Raw genomic sequence first — 17562 nt, 5'->3', positions numbered from 1 at the left:
TCCTGCACCCCTGCTAGGTTTTCCTAGTATGCTAGTTAGATGTGAAACTAATTAAATGTTCAGTGTTTTCCTTCTGCTGGTATGTGTACAGAAGCAATCAATTTTTTTCTGTGTGTGTATTCTACTCCAGTGGTGTTTGCAGAAGAAATGATCTCTCTCGGTACAAGGTTTTGGTCCTATCTTTTATAAAATATTGATAATAATGCAGATATTCCACTGCTCTGAGAGTAAACTGGAGGTATAAGGGCACATATATAGAATTATGAACCTACAGGTATTTGGTGTAAAGGCCTTCAGTCTTTCTTACTGAGAGCATAGTAAGTTTGATATTCAAAATAGCTGTTATGGAATATCTTGATATATCACAACATATACCAGGAGGTGATATGAACAGCTTGATTTGATATATGTCAATATAAATTCAGACTACTCATTTAATTTTTTTTTTTCCCCCACAATTTAAGCAAGCTAATCAGGAAACAGAATAAAAATCTCAGAAATAGCAGGAGTATGAGTTCTAGTCAGCAAATATACCTCATAAAACTCTATTCTCTTTCCATTTTCTCTTTACGCTTCAGAAAGTTGTGATTTTTTTGACCGTCACTGCAGCCATTGCTTCTTGCAACTCATTCAGCTGTCCTATAGCTTATTTCTAAATTCAGCAATAAAAATATCTACAGCATACTACAATTTGCTGCATTTTGTGGTAGAGAGGTTGCACTGCATAACACAGCATTATCTTCTTCAGATGCACATCTTTGTATGTGACTTTTTGCCATTTGGAATCCAACTAGGTTACGGAGTTGTTAAATGCAGTTAGGAGGTCAAATTTCTAGATTTTATTTTCCTTACTAGGAAGATTGCAATTATTATTTTTCTATTTGTCACGAACATCTCATTTCTGCTAATAAAACTTGCTGCGTTCTCCCTTTTAAAAAAATCTAGTGTAAGTGGGAGCACAATGTCAATGAGACAGACAAATATGTCATGAATTCAATATAAAAACAAAATGTCTTAAAGACAGTAGGCTTACAAAGAGAGAATTACAAATTAATATACTTCTCAGTTTATGTAACACAGATAGGAGTTTTACCAAAAGGTAACACTAGTCTCTAATAGCTCTGTATGAATATACATCTGCTGATGTTATTTAATTAGTACTAGTGATCAGGATAATAATTAATCTGTCCAATGGCTCTGACACACATGCTGAAATTTTATTACTTGCAAACACCTAAGGATATTATTTAAAAAATTATTTTATAACATATATAATTATATAACGTTTTTGTAACATATATTATACATATATATATACTAATTTATATATATAAAAATTAAAAAGTATGATTTTACCATTTATTTTGGCAAATTAAGAGAACCATACCTGTAGCACTTTGGATCCTCTCAGGAGTGATGCGAAGGTAGAAAGCAAATGCTTAAATTTCATTACCTCTCATTTGATGTAGCCTTTCAAACACAAGAATATTTCCCTCCACTCTTGTTCAATAGATATCATGGCAAAGTCAGCTGTACGTCTAAAGCATTCATCACTTTTGTTTGCTGAAACATTCCAGTTTATTAAATTACACTACAAGTTTCTTATGGCTGCAATAAAAATGTCACAAAAACTGACAAAGACATGGAGAAAACAGAGTGTAAAGAGTAGTAGGTATTTCTTTAAAATTCAGTTCCTCCAAAGAAAAGGATTGCTTGGTTGAAGAACAGTTTACATGTTTCCAAATACTTCAACAGGATTTTTCTCAAACTAAGTTCTGTTTAAGCAATTTACTCATGTAGTTCTTAGAGACAGGAAACAATAAAGGCTTTCAATTATATTTACCAAATATTCCTCTGCAACAAGAATGATTTATGGCTTGCTCACACATCATTTTCCAGAAGCAGCTGTGTGAGCTGAAGACATTACCATCTCACTCACTGCCAGCTGCTTGCTCCTGCCAAAAGTTACTGTGCCCTCAGGTCTGCCTAGGTTCTGTTCTTGTTCTTCCCCATCCTACTGCAGCCAGAATAAGACAGCAGCAGCCCACCAATTAAGCTTCCGATTCTAAGCCAAATGCAGGATCTTAGTGCTGAAAACACTATGCAAGGAAACTTGAAGGAAATCACTGGCCTTTAACTGTGAGGTGGTGCTTCACAGTACCAGTCAGTTGTGATGGGCAAATGAAACTGCTTCACATAAGACCTTGGGGTAAAACTTTATGTCTAATTTTCTATAATTGTGTCATTATGTGATACAATACAACAAGCAAAGGCTTTCAGAGATGAGCAGATAAAGACTGTGTATGAAGAAACATTGCTGTTAATTTAGAAAGAACAATTAGTATTGCACTAATTGCTCTTTTACTGCAATTGAATAAAATGAAAATAAAGCAGACTTATTGAAAACACCTGCAACTTATCACATAAACTTTTCAAAATTTACTGATGTACATGGTACATAAAAGGGTGTTTGGATAAATACACAGTATATCCTATTTTTCTTTAAAAAATAAAAGTGGACAAACTAAGCCAGGGAACACATAGGTTTGATTAACTGGAGATAATTAGTTAATATTAAATGAGTTAATCTGTTAATCTGCAAAATGAAATTGAAAATTATTGTACATAATTTTCACATGACAAAAAACATTTATAATCATGGTGAATAATGGGATTAGATTTCAAGCTCATTCTGACAAATGGAGCAATGATTCAAAATCTAGAGGGAAAAATGGAAAACCTCTTTAATAAAGAGAAGTGCAAAATCAGAAGTACAAATACAAAACAGAATAACGAGAGAGTCAGGGTTTTCCACATAAAAATATGAATATTGAGTGGATAAAGGCCATAAACATGAGATCAATGTTTCTGGAATGCATTAGAATGATATAAAGGACATGGAAAAATCATCCTACTATTCTGACATTTGAACGCCCCAGGGAAGACCTGCAGCCCTGTATAGCATAGACTACTCTGAATTACTTCATTGTGAACATACAGAATGTCCCTTGTGATTTTTAAACTAAGCACTTGCTCTCAAGTCTCTTGTCTTTTATGAGAGATATCTATGTACCTTTCAACTGGACAGGAGGGATAAGCAAATCGGCATCCTTGATCTTCTTAAAATTTCCAAGTAAGAAGGTTTGGAAAGCAACAATGAAAAGCTAAAATAATTGCTTATTCTTCAGAATAAAAGACTGAAGAAGACTGAGAACTTAGAAATGCAAAGGACTATCATAAAAAAAGAAAAATCTTCTACGTTCTCTGCCCTGTAAGTTAATATTGATTTCTTTTTTCTTTAGAAAGAATTTAAGATACAAAACACCCCTTCTACTTAAAAGGAGAAATAAATATGAAAGTGAGTTAATGAGGAAAGTTGAAGAATTTCCTTTATGATTTCTGTCAATTGCTTATTGACAAGCATTTGTCTCACAGGACCCTAAGTCACTGTTGAACAGAAAACAGGCTAGATGATCTTCTAAGTTTCCCTGTTTAAAAAAAAAACACAAATATTTAATTTTTATTATTAATAATAATAAATATAAATAACAATTAATTATTATTATTATTTAAAATTCATAACCTGATAATGAAACAAAAGAGTAAGTGACTTAAATATATTAAAGATTTGCATTTTTTGCATTACAAAAAATGCAATGAATTTGCATGGCTACAACTTCAGAATTGGTGAGGATCTATTTTAGATCATTACAGACATAATTCCTCTCAAGAATAAAAATTATAAATGAGGCTGTCAGGTGGAACTTTTAGTGGTTTTTTGCCTTGAGTGGTGCCTAGAAGAGCAAAGAAACACAAATGAAATAAAATAAAATGGTTGGCAAACTCCTTAAGAATTCATACAAAAAGGTAATATAGAATTCTAAGATTGTTCAAATCTGCATGTGTTATAAAAGCCCTTGTAAAATGGATGTAACAGAATGTAAGCATCTGTAAGTTAAGTCCAGTAATAAGTCCAAAGGAATGTCATCGTTACGTATATATTTTACGAAGAGCATGATAAATGCATTATGTACTATAATACAATGTTCTGGAACGGTAACACAAACCATACAGAGCTGGGGCAAAAAGAAATAGACCTTCTCAAGGTGGCTGTAAACAAGCCATTGACCCAAATGTAGTGGTAATCCAGACAGTGGCACAAGAAACATACCGATAAATTATTTCCTTGTAGACTTTTTTCATTTTAAGTAGCAAGGTATAAGTAGTGAATGAACCATTTTCACTCAATACATTCAAAAATTCTGAATTCTCCTAATAATCAATGCTCAAGCATTTTGTGCTAAGACAGTACATTTCAGATAGTAGTGAAGTAATATTCATGAAGGAAGGTTATTTTCCTGTGATAATTCATACAAACCTACTGTCTGCACAGTAATGATCCTATGGTCTAATCTCCAGAAATGATCTACCCCAATTCTTTCAAACCCTGATCTTCACCCTGAAACAGTGAACTCTTACATATCTGTCAAGACCATAAATTATTGATTTCAAGCAACACAAATCATTTCAGTGACACAAATGGAAAAATAAATAATAAAGACTAACTATCCACATATACAGAAGATAGCCTCGAGTATAGATATTTCATGTTGGTTTCAGTTTCAGACATTGACATTTGTTCTAAACTTGCTGGAATATATACTTTTTTTTTTTTAATATACATCTTTTCATTGAAATATGTTGTTTTAGGAAATACAATCTATAGTACGACCTCATATATTTTATTCTGAACTATATTTGCAAAGTTCTGTATGAATAAATGTAAAACAAGGAGTCAATTCTATACTCCTCAGCATGCATTTCTAGTCTATCTTTCAAACACACAAAAAATTTACAGATTCTATTAAATTTAACTGGAGATATGGGAATAGATTAAGCAAAGGTCATTCACTAAAAATACAACATTCACACTAATAGAGAAAAAAGAACTATGACAGCAAAAGACAATCAACATTACAATGAGAAAAACTCCAAAGCACAGAAAAAAAACACACACTCATGATGAAAGTCCAACTGATACACAACTATAGAGATTGAACAGTGTCCAAAATTACTCAGAATAATAGTGGTCTACCCAAATGAACAAACCTAAGAAATTTCAACTAACTATAGTATTTCTGCCATGGTTGAACTATCCACATAACATCGCAATAAAATCCCTTTGCAAATATGCTGAGAAAAGAATTATGCAGTATGATTACAACTGTTGTAAATAGACACAGATACCACAACTTACAGAAACATAAGTTTCACGCTGCTCCTTTCACACTTAATATGGAATGCTAACAGAATGCAGAAGTGTGCAAGTGCCACTAAAGGAGTGCACTTAATTCCATACGTAGGCCCAAGTTCTGACCTGAATTATTAGAAAAATAGAAAATTACATGCCTCTGTTTCATCTTCTTTAAATATCCTTGTTCCAAACTACATACATATATATAAATATATATGAATCATAGGATAGTTTGGGTTGCAAGGGATGTTGAAGGTCATTTAGTTTCAATCTCCCTGTCAAAGGCAAAGTTGCAACATCCTTAATCAAGCTGCACAGGGCCCCATCCAATCTAGCATTGAAGGCCTCTGGGGATGGGGCACCCACAACTCTCTGAGCAACCTGTTCCAGTGACTCATCATCATGTCACAGCTTCTGAGTAAAGAATTTTCTTCCAATATCTAATCTAAATCTCCTCTCTTTTAGTTTAAAACATTTCCCCCCGTTGCGAGTTAGCAACATGACACAGGGTTCTCGTGCCAGGAAGATTTCCTTATTGCTGTGATGATCATGATAATGATCTTGTGTATCCATGCTTATTCTTCTAAGCAAGGCTTTTATATTCTAACACGTGTATTCAGTACATTTCCACTAACAATCCACTGGCTACAAAACAAGCAAATTCAGTTAACAAGTCTTCATAAACTTCATAAAGTTTTTATCTTTATCTTCATAAAGATAAGAGAGCTTATCTTATGCCTAGGTACAAAACACCCCTGTTTATTCAGACCTTCTGTCTCCTTACGAGAGCCTTATTATCAGCAAGTCGACATTTGATGAAGCCAAGCTGACCTCTCCATCACCCACATCCCCCTTGTCCTATCTCTACTGGATTGTGTAAAAAGTCAGATTTCCTCCTTTTTATAAGCTCCCTTCAAGTACTAGAAACCTGAATGAGGTCTCCCTGGAGCCTCATCATCTTCAAGCAGAACAATCCCAGCTCCCTCAACCTATCCTCCTAGAAGAAATGCTCCAGCCCTCAGATAATCCTCATGGCCCTCCTCTGGACGAACTCCAGCAGCTCCATGAAAACCCTCTGATTAATTAATTCAGAATGTAATTTTCTTGGAAGACTTTAGTTCTACCAAGTTTTCACTATATGTATGGATTTTAATAATCCTCATTTCTTTGATCCATAGTATCTGAAAAATTTTACTCAGGAAAAACACAATTATGGTAAAGTAATAAATACTGCTAGGGTGAGGCAGCCAACTCCACACCTCAAGACTGTCTCCACGAAGAAGGAAAGAAGAGTGATTATCATAGGCAACTCCCTTCTTAGAGGAACAGAGGGCCCCAAATGTTGGCCTAACTCTACCCATAAGGAAGTGTGCTGCCTTCCTGGGGTCTGGGTGAGGGATATTTCTAGGAAACTTCTTAGTATGATTCATCCCTCTGATTATTATCCGTTATTGATGGTTCAGGCTGGCAGCAATGAAGTTGTAGAGAGAAGCCTGAGAATTGTCAAAAAGGACTTCATGGTACTGGGATGGTTAATGGACAAGGCGGACATACAGGTTATATTTTCTCTATCCCTTCTGAGTGGCTGATTCAATTGTAATTAGTTTGTGTTTGTTAGGTTTTTTTTGTTTTGTTTTTTTTTTTTTTTAACCATGGGGCTTACTTGGTGCTTAGCCTGATGTCTGCTGATGGATCTCATCTATGAATCCTAGCCCAGGAGAAGGACTAGTGGGAGATGAGGAGGTTGGGAGCTGTCTTGGAAAGAGTGACCACAAAATGGTAGAGTTCTTGATTCTTGGTGTAGTAAGGAGGAGGACTGGTAAAACTGCTACCCTGAACTTCCAGAGGATAAACTTTGAACTGTTCATGACTCTGGTAGGGAGTGCCCCTTGAGATTCAGTCCTGAAGGGTAAAGGGGTGCAGGAGGGCTGTCTGCTCCTCAAGAGCAAAAACAATAAATAAAATACTGGTGATAGGTGGACAGTTGGACTGGATGGTCTTGAAGGTCTTTTCCAACCTTGTTGATTCTATGATTCTGTAATTCTATTGAGGAATGCAGGTGCCTAAACCTTGTTCACTAATTGCTGCTAATATATTTAAATCCAGAAAAGTATTTACATAAACTACAATCCACATATAAATGAAAGGTATTTAGAGAATAATTCAGTGAATGTTCTTGAAATGGATTACAGTAGAGAAGCAATGAAGACTGCATCAGAGAGCACTGAAATGCTTATCTCAGAAAAGCACTGTCCAAACAGTGCTTAAAAGGCACAAAGTTATGTCTTTACAGGAGAAAGATTTGTTATCTTAATTAAATTCTTTTCTTTTAAAACTAATAGTCATTCTCTGTTTGTACAAACAGCTTCATAAAACATGTATTTACATGATGTTTTATTGAAAAAAATGTCACTCCCACTTAAGGAGTACAGAAATCTTTAAAATATCTTTTTCTGTGGACTATTTTCTGATCCAAAGGCTCAGAAGCTACCATCACTCAGAGTAATTCTTTCAGTATAATCTGTCCTGAAATAATTCAGTCTCAATCATATGTCCAGAAGTAGTAGTTTTTATCAATTAAATCTGAAGCCTCTCATGCACATGCAACCTGTATCTTTACAGGCCATTAGAATTAGATCACTGAAGTTGTGGCCAGGGAGTTGGACATGAAATTACATTCATATTGTCTCCTTAGTAAATCCCATAAATTTTCATATAATGAACTCTACTTCTGTCCCAATAGAAGCATGTGGTCAAATAAATGAGACTGTACACACAAGAAGTTTAAGGAGTGTAGCAGAACAGGATATAGGCTTTAAAGACACTGACTACAAGCATAACCGCAACTATATCAAAGAGCACTCATTATACATTCTCATTCATCTGAGAAAAGTCAACTTTAATGCACATCAGTGCATCCTTTTTTTCCTGACAGTTGCAACCTTCTTTTCTTTGATCTCTAACCATGGAAAATCAAATTTTACAAAATAGTTGCTGAAGTACAGTTCATCAGTCTGCTAAAAGATTCAGCCATAAGCCTCCAGATAATAAACAGAAATTTGACAAACCCCAAATCTACCAAAAAAATTTGTGTATGTGCATTTGTTCAATGCAAGACTTCTGTAAGTGAAACAAGTTGGAAAGTCTCATTCTCTGCTCATTGAGGATGTATTTTACTTTGAAGCATGTGTGAACTTTGACTCCTTCCACTTGTCGGCCTTGTTCCCTAACTAATCTAAATACTAGATGATTCTAGAGATGGGTCTTGAATGTACATCAGGTAAAATTACAGTGCAGGTAAATTTTTATCCTCTATAAACATATTTATAATTGTATTAATTAAGTTACTCAGATAAAGTCGATTTTTTTTTGCTTCTTCTCCCCGATTACATTTTTGTAGCTATACGGACAAAAATAATCTGTTTGTCAAACGAATCAGACATCACTATTTCCTGTTTCACAGTGATAGCACAATGTCTCTGCAAAATGGCCTATTACAAATTCTCCATTACAGTTCATCTGTGAAAGACTCTGACTTGAGTATTTGCATAGTTTGTGCATAGAGGAAGCCTTCAGGAAAAAGAAACAAAACACACTTTATCAGCATTTGCAGAGAAGGTTTCTCCCATGACTCAATAAATAAATCAGATAAAGAAAAGACACCATTAATTCAGGAGAGTCACAATAAGCTGTTCATTCAAAAGGCTTTCAGACAGTGGAACCTGAATGCAAAGAATGAAAAATAGTTGAGATTTAAGAACAAAAAGTAATATTTAACTATTCATAATCAGGCATATATTAGTCCAAGTATATTTCTAGAATAAGAGTAATTAAATTTCACAATGCATTAAAAATGAGTAAGAAGATGGATGAGTTAACTATGAAAACAGGCAAAAGGCTTTTAAACTTCATGCTTTTTAACTGAGTAACTTGAAAGGGTATTGAATTATTGAAGCTCTAACATCATGACTATGAGACTCAAGCTTCCACCATGTAGTAGATGCTATAATGCAGCTATTTGGCGGTTCCCTGGACTAAGTCTCCTCGATTTAAACAAGTTTAGTTCACTTTCACTTCAAAATGACATAACTGTTTGCAGTTTCAGTGAGTGGTTCTGAAATTGAATTGGCAGCAAACAAAATGAATGTCTTCTCTTTTGCATCACCTATTCATGTTTAGAGTCATTACAAGGCTTGCACTGTTAACAATTCTGCCAAATGTTGGCATTACAAAAAAGTGACAGGAAACTGATGGATAAAATTTATGTGTCTTAATATAAAAAATGTAAAAAAAAATTAGAAGGCATTCAAAAAACAAGCAAAATTTCCAAACACTTTGCATCAGTATGGTCAGAAAACAAAAAGAAAACAAAAAACATCTATTTAACTACATTTCTTGAATGTAAGATAAAGTATTCAAACATTGGAACACTTTTACTGTGTAGAGGCCTTATACAGACCATTACTGGTAGAATTTTTGCCTAAACAGTATATCACATTTCTCTTTCCTAGTATATTCTGTACATTCAGATCAGTTTGTTCTCCTTTGGAAAAGTAGAAACACTTCTTTCACTACATTATTAATACTTCAGCATATACAAAGGTCCTTTATTCAAATTCCTGACTATATACCCCAGATAAACCAGTATTTGATTCTAAGTCATATAGGAAAGTAAAGAATAAATAAACAAATAAGTTTTCAATATATGAATGAAGTAAAGGCTGCAATTTAATTTGCTTATAGAAACCAAGGCTTTGCCTGAAGGCAAATTTCATTTTGTATCTTTCCTCTTTGCATAATATGTTTTTGCTTTACCAGTATATGTATTACTACATATTTGATGCTTGCCCATGGCTATGCGGAGGTCTCTACTAATGGAAGGCTGAACAGCATTAGGACCACATTAGAAACAGCAAGTTTTATTTAAGGTCTCAATTGGGAACTTTCTGCTGTATTTCCCTTTGCTATTTGCTAACCCTAATTTTCAAAATATTTCCTGCTGTTCCAAAAGTGCAGACACTATAAATGTCTACAGATGATGAAGTATGGGCCATGTTAGTAACGTGACACTTGCACTGTCATTGATTGGATATCTTTTACAAATTTTGTTACACAGTCCGTTTAACTTCTTGACTCAAATGTTTTGAAATACCAACATTATGATTATATAAGTGACTACTATTCAACATATTCTGAGATAACCAAAATCCCTCGGTTCTTCCTTTCAACTGATGGTGAAATTCAAATGACAAAGATACAAGCAAGTATTCTAAAAATGATTCTTGATGCGAACTGCATGAGTCTGAGTTACATAACTGAAGGAAATATTTTCTGAAATTGAAAAAATTCCTGATTTTTTAACATCTGAACTCAAATTCACTGTAGAAACTACTGCCTGATAAAATTAGTAAGATTAAACACATATCTTTTAACATACTGTGAAGTTAAAGCATGTATGGAGGTTTACTGATCTGCCTTATCATATCTTATTCTTAGAGTATTAATATAAAATATGATTGACTTTATTTCATTTGATTTGAATCAGAAGACAAAGGGAGAAAGGGAGTTAAGTTATGGCAAACCAGAATGACTGTTGAGAAACTGGGCCTTGAAATCTGAATGTTTGTTGACAAAAAATTTAATATCTTTTAATTTAATAACAATTTGATTTAATATTAACAAATACTTGTTGTCAGAAACTTTACAGATGCACTAATCTCATCTTGATTTTTCATAGAATCATAGCTTGGGTTGGAAGTGATCTCAAAGATCATCTAATTCCAGCTCCTCTGCTGTGGGTCACCAATCACTAAACCAGGCATTGGATCAGCTGCCCAGGGCTCTATTCTTCCTAGCCTTGAACATCTCTGGTGATGGAGCATCAACAATGTCTCTGGGCAGTCTGTGCCAGTGCCTCACCATCCTCTGAGGGAAAAATTTCCCCCTGACATCTAATCTAAATCTCCCCTCTTTTAGTTTGAAAACATTTCCCCTTGTCCTATCACTGGATTGTATAAAAAGTCAGTCTCCATCCTGTTCATAAACTCTCCTCAGGTACTGGAAAGCTGCAACAAGGTCCCCTCAAAGCCTTCTTTTCTCAGAACAATCACAACACTCTTAACCTTTCTTCCCAGGCCCTCCGCTGGATTCATCAAATGTTAAAAAAAAACAGTGAAACTGACAGCCTCATTATATGAAGATCTAGAAATTTCTTCAAAGATTTCTTTTGTTCCTAATGGAGCTACCAAATGAAAAGGATAGTACTGCCACCATAGCTAAATCAAGAGGAAGAATCATGAGATTCAATTATTTATACAGAAATTAAAAGGCTCAGATTTTATACCCATTTTTATTTCATCTCAGAAATTAGAACCTGCTTAAAGACTACAACAGAACACCCACATGTCTGCATTTCTTCTCTTACTCTTAAATTGTATGTGCATTTCCGGCACTGGATCACACAGTACACATGATTTGAAATGGGGGAAAAAAAAAACACATAACTCATAAAAGATCAGTGGATCTGGATTATGAGCTCCATATTTACATGTACATGTATGACTTGGAATTTCATTCATAGAAACAAGTAACATTCTAGAACATGGATGGCAGGGTTCAGATAAAACCATGATTTAATTCTGTTGGGTGTTTTTCTGTGTAAGAGTCTGGCCTGGTATTGGTGAATTACATAGAAATCACAGTATCAGATTTAGTATATACAGTAAAAACACTTATATGCTGTAAGAATTCAAGGGAATGATGTATCATGTAGGGTAGCTTGTTCAGGTGTACTGAGTGATCACTTCAAGCAAATCTCTGATTCTGTTTTGACACTGTTATATTAAGGAAGCATGTATAGAGATTAATTGTACATTCAAATAATCCTACTGGCTGCACTTAAGATACAATAAAGCAAAATATAAATAAAAAGAAGCAGTGATTATTTTTGGTAAAAAAATTCAACTTCATTTTTACCTTAGCTTCACAACAGTAACAGTATTTTATAAAGCATTTCAAAAATGAAGAAAAAATGAAAATATTTTATACATTTTATGTGTCATTATTTAGAAGATGAATATAAAATAAACTAACAGTTCACACTGTAAAGATTTTCTCAAGTACTTCATGCGAAAGTTAAAATTGGGAAAATATTTGAGGAACATATTTTAGACCTACTGTGTTTCAGCTGTTCCCTCTGAGAAAACCTTTTCTACTAATTTGAAGAATTCAATAATTTTGAGTTGTCTGCTTTAGAGAAATGCAGAAGATTGTTTTAATTCTCTGCTGATAAAAAGGGACGAGTTTCTTATAAGTGGAACACGTTTGAAAGGAAATTGTCTTTTCAAAACAAGATGCAGATAAGTGTTTCTTGTTAATTTTTTTAATTTTAATCTATGTTGTTATTCTGCTTATTTGATCTTTCTTTTCAGGTGTGAAAGGAAAAGTCCATACAGGCCAATTACAAAAAGGAAATGTTGGGAGCATTCATCATCTCATCTGTAAAATTATGGTAGAGAAACAATTTCCTTCTAGAGTGAGCATTTGCTTACTTTCAGATACTCCATCACCTTTGATCAGCAAGGCACCAAGAGACCTCAGAGCATTCTTTTCACTGATACTGTTATTTTTGCATTAAGACTCATCTTATGATTGATGAGTTTCACATAACAAGAACAGCCCATGGCCCATAGACAATGTACTACAGAGAAAGCCAGTGGTGAGTACAGTTGATCAAATGCTCCCCTGCTGTAACAGAAATATTGGGAAGGATTTCAGGGTCCTTTCTGTTCAGGAATGTGGATGACGTGCTTGAGGATTTGAGATCAGGGGAACCAGGGAAACAGAGTAGCTGAGTAGCTCTTCTTCAGGTTATTGGCAGGGTTTCTTTTTCTATCCTTTGCCTTTCCTCACCTTTTGGCAGCTTAGTTACAGGGCAAAACAACATCACCAGAATACTTTATGCTGATTTGTTAAATTTGATTTTGTTTTACTGGTTGGTCAAGTTCTCTGAAGAAATACTTAGCTGAAGTATGTGTGTCTTACTTATTTCTTATCCAGAATGGCCTGTCTTCAGTATGCTGCCATAGAAATTCATTTCTAACCCACTAACGTTCACTACATAGCATATACAGGTTGTAGTTCCATGACTTTTAACCAATAGTCAATACGCTAATTTTATTTATTTTTTCCTATATATTAATAGTGACCCACTCAGAGGCTCATACATTCCTTGAGGAAAGTGCGACAGGTGAAAGCCAGAGAAAAGATCCAAGCATCCATCATATAAAAAGAGGGAGAACTGGTAAGTAGAATGTAAAGGTTAAAAAAAAAAAAAAAAAAGATATAAAACAGTATATGTATACAGAGAGAAGTACTAACCTTCACACTCCACAGAAAGAATAAATAATCCCTTAACAGGTGGTGTACTAGTGAGGATGGGGATCTAAAGAGAATCAAAATGAACCACCACATGTAGGACTGAACATGCTAATTGTGATATGCTAATTAAAGACACTAAGTGAAGAACAACTGTAGCACCCATAATATCATATTATGGCTATGTTTCACAATCATTGATGATGACTGGTCTGTAAATGCCTTGGTTCGAGAACAGTTACTTCAGAAGAATTCAGCAGTGAGACTAATGGCTGTAGTATCAGCTATTAGCTCGGTGACTAGGATTGATCTATATATGCACCAATGAGAATGTTGTTGGATCAGATTTAAGCTCTCCAGAAGTTTAGATCAGAAGAAATTAGTGGTTGGCTCTTCTTCCACAATAGAACCAGATGTCTAATTCGGACTTCAATGCATGAAGACTTCCTCCTAGTTATCTCAGAGAACACAGCTATGCAAATATAGATTTGTGTACAGAGGTATATTTTAAACTTATTTCAGAGAAAAAAAAAATGATTCAAACTTGCTTTCTATTAGCAGGAATCTTTGGGATCTTCTTTTATGTAGCTAACCTGCCTTAGCCATAATCTACTTGTCTGATGAGGAGCATTGCTAAAATTACAGTATTTGTTTGGACAATGCTATTAGAAATACGGTTTGAATTTTGGGTGGTCCTGTGTGGAGCCAGGAGTTGGACTCAATGAACCTTGTGGATCCCTTCTAACTCAGAATATTCTATTATTCTATGATTCTCCATGTGGTATTTTCTGCAGGGAGTACTATTCTCCTTCAGGGCGCAATGTTTATTTTGGGGGCATTTTTCTCCTTAATACTGGACTGGCTCGAGTCCAGAAGCCTTTAGCTGTGCAAATTCAGCCTCAGTCTTACATACATAAATTGTTTTGGCTAGCATTTTATTATGATTGATATTTACTTACACAGCAGAGCACTAAGCCAAAGGCTGAAGTTGTGCTTCCTTCTACTTGGGAGAAAGTATAAAGATATAAACACACATTTAATCATAATCCCAACAGTCTGCAGACTTCTTGAATGTGAACAGATGTCTTATCATAAAACAGTTCTCTCTAAATCATTTGAGCCAATTATTTTGTCCTCCTTACAGTCTTTAATTGAGTCTCCAAAAATTTTTTATGCAAGTAAGTACATTAATTTTTAGTGTCTATCGAGAAAACAAAAATAAAGTAACAGGAAATGTTGCTCCTTTTTAATTTCTAAAATGGGGAATTTGGATGGCTGTGATTGCTGTGTGTATCAATAGACTTCTTAGCGGTGGACAAATAATTTTGCATAAAACAAAAAATAGTTCAAGAAATCACTGGAGGTAGGTATATATTGCTGGAAAGTTATCCTTTGTAACACTGAATGTGTTTGGATGTGTTTGACTACACATTATTGATTGTAAAATGAAACCTAAGTTAAAAAAGCACTTGCTTTTAATCTCAAATATAATATTCAGATTTCACACAAGAGTGTTGATAAATTTAAAATATGAGAAATTTGATTATTTAAGAATTATTGTTACATAAGTAGTTAATAAAAATGGAGGAGGAAAAGGAAAAGAGAAAAGATCAGAAATCATTTGGAAAAAAATCAGGTTAAAAAGAAAATGTGGCATGCCAAGGCACCAGAGATTAAAAAAAAAAAAAAAAAAAAAAAAAAAAGAATTCTTGTCCTATAAAAGATCCCAGATTCTGATCATTGGTGAAAGAAACAAAATTTAAGAATTGATAAAATGTAGTTTCATAAATGGCTTGTTTACTATCCTTTTGCTTCTTATATCTTACTTATAATTTCTATCTTGACTTCCCAACAAAATTTTTAAAAACAAAATATTGAAGTAATGGAAGTGCAGTATTTTGAGTATTTAAAACCAATACAAACATGCATAGGCTCATTTAACAGACTTATCAAAACTAAGTACTAAAGTACTTCTATTTGAAAAACTTTTTCCTTGATAGCAGTAAAAATATAACTTTTTGAATGTCTTTGAGTTTCAGCACAAAATCTGAATTTAACCATCTAAAATCAAGTTTTTATCCAAATATGAATTTGAACACAAAGAGATAAAGTATCCTTTGACTCAAAGAATGCCTTAAATATGTAGAGTGTCACATGGTACAAAGAAGTATTTTAACATGGACTGCTGCTTAGAGGACAGGAAAAAAAAAAAAAACAGACCTTCAATACTAACTTAAGAAGGAAAGAAAAGAGAAGAGAAAAAGAAAAAGAAAGAGAAAAAGAAAGAGAAAAAGAAAGAGAAAAAGAAAGAAAAGAGAGAAGGAGAACAGAGAAAGAAGGAGAAGAAAAGGAAGAATGGAACGTAATGGAAATAACGTTGCAATGAAAAGCTTAACAGTTGCTCAGATATACTTTGATAAACTGATCAGAATATAGCATACCAGATAAGGGTTGCAAAGATGTCTAGACTGACTGGGAAAATAATTATCTTATGACCATACTGAATGTATTTTTATCAATAGAGGTAAAATAATTTATATAATAGTATCTTATGTTTATATAACTTTTTATCTTTGCAAAAGACTTTGAATACCTTACATACTGTGTCACAATAGGCAAATGTATTTAAGGACCTAGGAACAGATTAAGCAAACAAAAATACTTTTAAATATCTTACATCCTGTCCAAAGAAGTTGCAATTGTAACCTTAGAGCCACACAGTGAATAAAAATATTAGGAGGACAGGAGAGATTACATTGTTATTTTTAATTTTTTTAATTTTTATTTTTTTTGAAATGAAGGTGTATTTTCCCTAAATGTTTTAACTTGGAAACAGCTGGCATTCTGAGCCAAAGACCTAATTTGTGCTAACTTAGCAACCTTACAATAAGGTTTTGCTATGATTGTCCCAGATGATTGTTACAAGAGATGAGGATAGCAGATGTAAAAGTCTTGACACATTCACAATCTGTATTGGTGTAAGTCATACAAAAAAACATTAGACCTATTTTACATTGTCTACAGGGTCTCTTTAACCATTAGTAGGGAAGTCACTCAAACTGCGCTAATTAAAAAACGCCTAGCAGCCATTCTGACAAAGGGTATTTGACTAAATGCAGCATAGTAAAGACAGGAACTGATGAAGCAATTAAATAGAGCAAATTCTCCACAAAAATGAGAGACTCAGATACAAAGTTTGAGAAGTTCAATGCTACTTCTATAGTTTTGAATACAGGTTCATGAAAACAGTTCTCTTATTGAGGCTGAGAAACACCATACTGGTCAAAACTCAATGTCTGAGGCAAAGACAGGGTTTGAATTTTATTCACACATTAATGAGAGGAATTACATGGACATCTGGCATAGGTGATCATTTTCCATTCACATATTGTGAGAGTTAAGGATGGCAGGCAAGGAGTGGAGCAGTAGTACGCGGGACCTTATGTGTGATGCTCAGGTGGCATTTTGGCCAAAGCTACTCTGGAATTAAAAATGATCCTCTCTACAAATTTGATTTCAGCTTAGGCATGGTACCCAGTCCCAAAGTTTAAAAGTTTGAAAGGTTGATATTAGAAATACCATGCTGTATTGATCATATTATGGAATACTACTGAGTCTCACTAAATGGTACTTAAAAACTGCAGCATATAAAAGTGCTAAAGTTCTGTTTAGACCTGTGGATGCAATTGTATTTCAAGCAAAGGAAACTGTCATGGAAGTCTTCTGCTTACTAAGTGTGTTTGTGATGGAAGTGTACTTGACATATAACAGAAATCTTGTCTAGCTATCCCAAAGCTTGTTTGCTAAAGCAATTATCACCTTCTTCTCTTATTTCTGTGTCTAAGCTTTCTGCCATTCCCTCCTAAACCTGGAACATGCACTTCAATCCAGCATATTCCTTTCTCTTTCAAACCCCTTGAATTCAGATGAAG

The sequence above is a fragment of the Gallus gallus genome, chromosome 5 (genome assembly GCF_016699485.2).
Source record: "Gallus gallus isolate bGalGal1 chromosome 5, bGalGal1.mat.broiler.GRCg7b, whole genome shotgun sequence".
Taxonomy (NCBI): domain Eukaryota; kingdom Metazoa; phylum Chordata; class Aves; order Galliformes; family Phasianidae; genus Gallus; species Gallus gallus.
The sequence above is the reverse complement of the archived record's forward strand: the minus strand, read 5'-3'. Positions refer to the sequence as shown.